The sequence below is a fragment of the Myotis daubentonii genome, chromosome 4, assembly GCF_963259705.1.
Source record: "Myotis daubentonii chromosome 4, mMyoDau2.1, whole genome shotgun sequence".
Lineage (NCBI taxonomy): Eukaryota > Metazoa > Chordata > Mammalia > Chiroptera > Vespertilionidae > Myotis > Myotis daubentonii.
Window position 1 is genome coordinate 83936002 of NC_081843.1, and position 7855 is coordinate 83943856.

General features: G+C 43.6%; 1 non-coding gene across 1 annotated transcript; it reads left to right on the plus strand.

Moving 5' to 3' along the window:
- Window positions 1-3002: 3002 nt before the first annotated feature.
- On the plus strand, window positions 3003-3109 carry LOC132233881 (U6 spliceosomal RNA). Its single transcript, XR_009452735.1, has one exon. It is a non-coding gene; the product is annotated as a U6 spliceosomal RNA (small nuclear RNA).
- Window positions 3110-7855: the final 4746 nt, after the last annotated feature.

Consider the following 7855-nt stretch of genomic DNA (forward strand, 5'->3'; position numbering starts at 1 on the left):
ACTGGGGACTGAGCCCACAACCCGGGCCTGTACCCTTGACCGGAATCGAACCCGGGACCCTGCTGTCTGCAGGCCGACGTCGGCTCTACCCACTGAGAAAACTAGCCAGGGCCACACATACTTCTTTTACTTAGGTGGGTGGAGGATAGTTAACAGGCAAGAATACACATGATAACAATAACAATGAAGGAATTTATGGTCTCTGTCCTGGCACCCAGGAGCATTTGCTTGTGTGTGTGGGGGGGGGTGGGGGGGGGATTACAAGTTCCTCTGACATTTCATAGGTATGTTGTCTTCGATGCAAAAGGACCATAGGTTCAGTTAAGGTAAACACTGACCTTGTCAGGGAAGATTCCGGCCTAGGACGCGGCTACCCACCACAACTTAGTTACAGTTTCGCTTCAGACCATCCTTGTGGTCGCTTTAGGCCTTTCAGTTTGCCAGACCGCCATGCTGGCCTTCCCTGAGCTTGGGTTAGCATGTGGCCTCTTTCGTCCACAGTTGTGTGAGAATAAACAAGTCATCTTTTCTGTCAAAGAAGGGAGTTCAAGCCCTAACCGGTTGTATGCATGTATCAGAGCAATAATCCTGAGTTTAAGACTTAAAATAGGCTTTGCGTCGATATGGATAAAGGATACAGAATACATGGAAGATTAGGGGAAATGAAGTTTCATCCCACATTACAGAAAAATCTCACATTCAGCTTTTTTAAAAAACTGAAGTCATTTAAAACTCCCTTCCCTTAATCAAGAATTAAACCCAAAAAATATGAACCACTGAAGCCAAAGCAGGAGAAAACAGTACCTACAGAATGCAGGCAAATGTTCCAAGTGGCTCCCTCACAGCTGAATATGGGCTAATCAGGGAGTCAGGAGGGTTCTTTTTTAGGAAAAATTTTAGAACATGATAAACTCCTCCGAACCCACCCAGCAAATCTCCCTAGAAATCAAGGGATAACCAAAGAACAACAAAGCTTTCTCAGGCCTCTCCCATTGCACTGGCACTGGGCTAGAAATGCAGGATTGAGCCTTTATGTGGTCACATCCACCTTAAGTAAAAGCTGCATCTCTTCCCACATCCTCTCCAGCATTTGTTTGTTGATTGATGGAGGGTTGAGAAAGGGGTGGAGGGGATCAATGGGGGGGGGGGGGCAAGGACATCTGTAATATTTTCAACAATAGAGATAGATTTTTTTTTTTAAAGGCTGCATCTCAAGCCCCTCCTATTGGCCCATTCTGTGTTTGGTTCCTGCTCCTTTTCACTGTATAGATTTATCACATGCAGGTTTCCAAGACACAGAAGCTTAAGGTTCCTCTTGCCCTCCTCAACTTGCACCTAGATTTGGTGTGACGAATCACTTTCATATACAAAAGGGTTGAAAAATAAAAATCAATGTATGCCAGTCAATATCGCTTTAGAAAGAATTCCCGTTGCTCAGCTTTGTTTGACTACAAAGGGAAATTCACTTGTGGTCCAAAGATGTACTAAATAGAAAAACTAATAATGGAGATGCTAAGCTCTGATGGAATCAAAGTCATTGCCGACTGGTCTTATCTCAAAGCAGAGGAAACCAAGTATCTCAGGGTAATTCTGTGTCTTTGATTCCTTCTTGAAAAGTGCCAGAGAAGGGGCAGCCAGACAGCTGGCCCAGCCCAGGAGGATGCTCATGGCTGGACGACATCTGGAACTCAGCTCTCCTGGCTCTCGCCCCCGCCATCTATCTTATGCCTATTCTGGGCTATCCCGAGGGGGGGGGGGCATTTGGAGATGAAGAAGCATCTTGGAATAGGGGTTCCCCATGTTCTGACTTGAGGGGCACAGCTAACAGATGGCCCAACCAGAAACACCTTCCCTTGACTCTGACTACTGGATGGAAACCCCCTATTGGAGCCCCTAATTGAGACGAGTCCTAGAAGACCTCTTTTTGAAAGCAGACAGTGGTTTGTGTTACATGCTATTTGCGGATATTGACAATCAGTATGGCCACATATATCAATCAGATTATCTAGTCTCTCTACCTATGAGCATTTGTTAAGAGAAGGATAAAGGTTGACTTGGGTAGGAGAACAAGGAATTCCTACCCATAAAATCCTCAAGCAAACAGAGCTCACCTCAGAGCCTACCTGCATTCCTCAGTTGGGAATGACAATCCAGAATTAAGCCAGCTCTGAGTTTACCAGACAGCCACTGCCTCTGACAACCTCCCCCCAGGCATTTGGCTGCAGAGGGAGAAAAGGAAACTGACAAATCTTCATTGTGTTAATTATGTTCATTATGGCAAGTTCTTTTCCACATTCAGAGGGAAGCATCGTTTACAAAGTTGAAATCTGTGCTATCTCTAAAGGCTCTCCATGGTAAGAACCACTTCACTTAGGAGAAACCAAGGAATTCTGTTCCCATTCTTGAGTAAGACATTTTCTAGAGCCAAAAAGATACTCCTAGCTCTCGTCGCGAACAGACTAGGTTCTCACAATTTGTGTCATTATCTGGCCCACTAATGACTCTCTCTAAACTGGGGTGGCATTGTCCATCTCTCAAAGTCTGGCATCTTCCAAGAATGGTACAAGGCACTTTGACACACTGGAAGCACTTGAAGCCCTCACACTACTACTCTCTGCTTCGTATTCATGAGTTTGATCCTCCTCCTTCCCAATTCCCTAAGTCTTTTCTTTATTTTTCTTTCTAAGAGTTTTCTAAAATACTTCTCTAGTTAGAAGATGGGTAATTAGGACATGTGAATGTCTCCTATAAACAAAATGCTCATAATCCTTCCTGATTCCAGCTACACATCTGCCACCACATCTGGACTCCATGAAGCCTGAAACACTGACATCACAGACACTCCCACAACCTTGTGTCTGCTCTCACTTCCTCTTGATGACGTAAGTGCTCCATTTCAGACCTCAAGGCAGGCATTCCCCATCCCTGTCCTCCTTGATTTCAAAACGCTGCCCAATAGAAATACAATGTGAGCCACATCTAAGTTTAAATTTTCTAATAGCGTGCTCGCTTCGGCAGCACAAATACTCAAATTGGAACGATACAGAGAAGATTAGCATGGCCCCTGGGCAAGGATGACATGCAAATTCGTGAAGCTGTCCATATTTTTTAAATAATAATAAATAAATAAATTTTCTAATAGTCACATTAAAAAGATAAAAAGAAATGGATGAGGTTAACTTTAATAATATATGTTATTTAACCCAATATATCCAAACACCAACATGTAATCAAGAAAAAAAAAATTATTAATGAGCTACTTTACATTTTTTTCCATTAACTTTTCAGAATCCACTACATATTTTATGTTTATAGTACATCTCAATTTAGATGCTTATATTTTCATTGGAAGTACTTGGTCTATATCTAGGTTTCATCAAATTTACAACAGAAAAGTAGATTCACATACCCAAGCTGTTCCAAACAGACTTAAATGTTTTCCAATAAATCATTTTTTAAATTAAAATTTAAAAACCAGTTCTACCTGTATCCATCCTCATAAGAGGCCGTCCTCCTTCTACTCCCTATAACTTCAGAATCAAAGGTGGTGTTGCCTTTCTCCTGTTCATGAATGATACTCCAATGTACTTACCAAATGCCCTGTTCACTGAAACTCATAGCATCTTCCCCTCCTGACCTCCTAGTCATTCCCCTACATCTGTCAGCCCCTGGCATCTGGTCCCTCTCCTCCTCATCATTCCAGTCTCTGGATAATCTCAGTGCTGTGTGATGTCCCAACCCAACACCAGGCCTCAGAGTTTGCTGACCCCTGAAGGTCAGTGACCTTCAGTTCCTTTCCTTTCCAGCGACCCACATCCACAGCTATCTTCTAGATTTTGTCATAACCCTAAACTACTCCACGTCTCAAATCAAATGCTCACTCCATTCCACATCCATGCTCCCCTAGCTTCCTGGTCCTTTCAGTCCTCTGACCATATAGAAATACTCAGACCCTGGAGACCTCCCTGTCCTCCAGTCCACCATCCAGACTCCTGTGCTCACGGCACAACGAGAGGATGAGGAGTAGAGTCTCAGGCTGCACCTAACCACTGCACTTACCAGCCATGAGGCCTTGGGCCTCTCTTTCTGCCTATCTAAAATAAGGCTAACAACCCTGTTGAGTAGGCTCTGTGAGAATCAAAAATAAAGCACTTCGGACCGTGTAGTCATTATATAAATTTGTGAAATGAGCTTTTCTACCAGCCAGGGTAAAACAATACTCTCCCCAGCACACTCTACTCTCCTGTTCCTTTGTCCTTCTGCCCCACCCAGCAGGCAAAGCCATACCCAGATCAAGACTGCTGTCTGCCTTCTTATTATCTATACCAGCATTTTCAACTGGTGTGCCACGAGAGTTTTTAAAACATGCGATACCTGACTATTAAGTCAGGGGCCCTGACCTCTTTTCCCTTAGATTGTCAAGAGAAAATAAAAATATGACAACAGCCAACAACAATAGGCATCCAGTGTGAATGAATCAAAACTATATCCTTTTTTGTCAGATCAGCAAATAATCTGTTTTTTGGTGTGCCTCAGAATTTTAGTAATTAGTTTGTGTCCCATGAGATGAAAAGGTTGGAAAATTGCTGATCTATACCCAGGCAACTAAGACCTACTCGAGAAATCTGACAGAGCTCAGCGAACTGGTGTGAATGTAAGTGCTAGGTCTCTCTCATTCGCCGTCCGTCAGTTCTCTCTGCCATTCCCCACTCCCAACAGGCTTTTCCCCTGAAGGCTATGAAGACCAGGGGAAGCACTGGCAAATCTCTAATGAGAAATTATTGGAGAACTGCACACTAGTCAAGAAACGAACGGTTTGGGATTTGTGTTTGCTTTTGCTTGATTTCACATTGTAGTAACAGCTGTGTTACAGAACAATGAAAATGGTCTCTGCTCAGTGTAACTCATCTCTAGGAGGACAGATTTGAGGAACTGGGATGCTATTGTCAGAAGAGAGCAGCAGGAGAGCCAAAGCAAATTACAGAAGACATGGAAATAAAGCTGAAGGAAGAAAGGAATTTCCTTAAGAAGAAAATGAGGCTCTTAGAAACCAGACTGGGCAAACTCAAGAGAGGTGTCGCTGTCCCTGCCTTTAAGCATAGTGTGGTGGGCTGAATAATGGCCCCAAAGACGTCCACATCCAAAGCCCCAGCATCTGTGACTACCACCCTATAGGAAAAAAGGGAATTTGCAGATGTAATTAAGTTAAGGATCTTGAGGTGGGAGAATATCCTGCACTATCTGGTGGGCCCCAGAGATAACCACAAGTGTCCATACAAGAGGGAGGTCCCAGGAGCCTTGATGTTGAAGTCAGAGTTGTCACGCCAGAAACAAGAGATGAGAATGATGTGAGGAAGGGGTTGACTGTGAGCCAAGAAGTGTCAAGGCAGCCTCCAGAAGCTAGAAAAAGCAAGGAAACGGATTTTCCCCTGGGGCGTACAGCAAGAACCAGCCTTGCTGATACCTTGACTTTAGTAAAACTGATTTTGGAATTCTGAACTGCAGAACTGTAAGAGAATAAATGCCTGTTGTTTTAAGCCATCAAGTTGGTAGTCATTTGTTACAGCAGCAATAAGAACCTAATACACACTGGTAGTGTAGAAAACGTCAAGTGCTATAGGAGCATTTCCAGGGGACGGATCTGGCCTGTGCACACTCAGACTTGGTCATTAGGGCCTCAGCCCTGTCACTGAAGCATGCCCACAAAGGACAGTCCTAGGGACAGCGCTGGATCAGTGTGAGCTTGGGCTCAACGGTGCTCCCACAGATGGTGCCTCCTAGAAGGAAGCAGCCTGCTCAGAGGAGGAGTAGAAGGACTTATTTGACAAACAGATGCTTTAGCTATGGACAGCATAGTTCAATGGTTAGAGCCTTGGTCCGTGCCACCAAAGGATCTCAGGTTCAATTCCCTGTCAAGTGCACATACCTGGGTTGCAGGTTCCATCCCACGGATGCAACCAATGGATGTGTCTCTCTCCCATCAATGTTTTTTTCTCTCTCTCACTCCCCTTCCCTCTCCCTTCCACTTTCTAAAAAAAAAAAAAAAAAAAAAAAAAAAAAAAATCTATATAGATTTGTTATGGGTTGAATTGTGTTCCCCAAAATTTATATGTTGAAGTCCTAACACCCTAATACTTCAACATTTGGGGTCGTTCAAAAATAGGGTCATTGCAGATGTAATTTGTTAAGATGAGTGAACCCCTACTCCAATATGACTAGGGTCCTCCTAAAAGGGGAAATTTTGGACAAGAGACATAAAGAGAACATCACACACAGATTGGAGGTATGCTGCCTCAGGAACTGCAGAAGCTCAGAGAGAGGCCAGGAGGCGACCCCCTGCAGAGGGAGCGTGGCCTGACGGCACCCTGACCTCAGCCCTGGCTGTCAGCCTGGGAGACAATACATTTGGTGTTGAAGCCATTCCATTTGCAGCACTTTATAAATATGTAGTTTTAAATTGATTTCTGAGAGGCAGGGAGAGAGAGAGAGAGAAACATCAATGATAAGAGAGAATCATTGATCGGCTGCCTCCTGCATGGCCCCTACTGGGGATCGAGCCCACAACCCAGGCATGTGCCCTTGACCAGAATCAAACCCAGGAGCCTTCAGTCTACAGGCCGACACTCTATTCACTGAGCCAATCCATCTAGAGCCGCTTGCAGAACTATGTTATGGCAGCCCTAGCAAACAAAAATTCTGAGGAAAGAATAAGGAGACGGCATGAAAGCTCCCTGATTTAGTAGACAGTGGAGGAGTGAGAAAGACTTGTTTAAAAAACAGAGGCAGGGTAAAGAAAGAAAAGGCCCATTGCAAAGAGCAGGTTAAAACCATTACAGCTCAGCTTGGCCTGTATTAAGTCTAGTTATAATTTGGCCTGACTTTTTGCATGAAGACAATAAGAATAACAATTAATCATATAGGCTTTTTTAAAAAAAAAGATATGCTTTGCTGAAATCTCATGATTGAGCTTTAATTAGCCCCGCAGAGCAAAGAAGCTGAGCCACCCAGCTACCATGAGGTTTTCCTGCAATACCTTAGGACTTGGGCGAATTCCTCAAGGTGAGGTCCCCAGTGATGTCTTCAGGTTCCTTCCTTGGCATCTCCCAGGAAAGCAACCTTCGTCCCTTACCTGGAAAGATGGCCATGAACCACGTGACCAAGCAAGGTACCAGGCTTTCTCCACGGGGCTCTTACTGGCTTCATCCTTAAAGCTTTCTGGTGACAACCAGAGCCCAGGCATGTTAGACATGGCATTCCAAAGTCTTTGTTAATAAAACCACAATTGGAAACTGATCTTACTGAATTCATGCAAAGAAACATATTGCCATGCCTCACTCATTAAAAACTGCCAAATTCTGGAGGGATAAAGTAGAGAGAAAAAATATATAATTTACCAAATTGCTTTAAAAATGCTTTCTTATATATGAAAAACAAAAAGTTAATACTCAGTGATACTTTTAAAAGTTATTAAAAAACTATATAATTATTTTCAATTCATTCAGTCCCATAATCAATTTTTTGTTTGTTTTCCCTAATTTTTCCTGTCAGTACTTCTATACTAGTAAGTCCAGATAGTCTATAGAGTTCTAATAATTTTTATCCAGTTCAAAGGGAATGATCTGAAAATGTCAAAAGGGTATGCCAAATGGGCAGTTTACAGGCAATGGGAGCCAGAGATTTGCAAAGGCCTGCAGGTAAGCAAAGGGCTGGGGGTCTTCAAAGGTCTGGCAGCTCTGATTTCTGCAACAAGATATCATTTCCATGATAATAGGCAGCTCTCTGATGGGGAGGATGGGCTACATTTCCTGGTGAGCTCCCAGGACCCACATGCAACTCCCAGCCAGGTTGAATGTGC